Raw genomic sequence first — 1,015 nt, 5'->3', positions numbered from 1 at the left:
TGTCCACTATTTGAGAGAAATTCTCAAAATAAATTGCCCATTGCAAAAGCTTCCAAAGAAAGATCCATGTATATAAGAGAGAATTATGAAAAAAAGTCTTAAATCTATTACAATTATGTTAATTCAATCATTTTTTTTTGTTAATTCAGTTATAAATCTTTTATAAATGTGTCAAATCAATCAATTTAACCTATATTGACTAGTCGATGCTGACATAAATAATTTTTAATGTATATATTTTTAATGTGTTTATTTTATTTTCTTTTTAGTTTTATTTTTTCCTTTTATTTTTTCTCTTCTTCCTTCCTTCCTTCTTGTTTTTTCCCCACAGTCGTCGGCGAGGCTCATTAGCTGTCGACAAGGGTCACAAGCAATGCGGCTTCCCCCATATCTATGGCAAGGATGGCCTTGCTAGCCACGAGCAAAGGCAGCCTCACCGACCTCGAGCAAAGGAGGCCATGGCCACCTTCATCAAGGCCTGAGCGATGATGATGGTTTGCTTTTGATTATGCATATGTCCCTAATTTAATGGACAGATTGTCGCGTGAGAAATGGCGGGCACTTCGTGAATGCAAGATTGAAGACAATGATGCACCATCATGCTCATGAACTTAATGTGAAGGGTAGAATCGTAATACTGAGTGGAGAGCAACATGCTCGTGCAGTGCACGTGCCTGGCACGAGCCTTGACAGTTGCGTGGGCGAGTATAATGCATGCACCTGTCATTCTTGCTGCAGCGTGGGGTGCATGGTTCCCACGCGCTCGACCATTAGTGCATGTGTGGGGGCGCATGGGATGCGTGCGGTGCATGTATTCCACGTGCTATCTCCCCTTTCACACCTATTCGTCAATTTTCTCCATTTTTCCACCCTCTTTCCATTATGTCTTTCATCATTTGGATTTTCTCAAACAAAACCCTTTTATAAACATTTCAACAATAGGCAAATAACATGAAACGACCAACATCATTTGACGAATCTTTATTTTTACCCATAATATTTCAATAAGTGGAAA

This window comes from Eucalyptus grandis, chromosome 8 (assembly GCF_016545825.1).
Source record: "Eucalyptus grandis isolate ANBG69807.140 chromosome 8, ASM1654582v1, whole genome shotgun sequence".
Classification (NCBI taxonomy): Eukaryota; Viridiplantae; Streptophyta; class Magnoliopsida; order Myrtales; family Myrtaceae; genus Eucalyptus; species Eucalyptus grandis.
The sequence above is the reverse complement of the archived record's forward strand: the minus strand, read 5'-3'. Positions refer to the sequence as shown.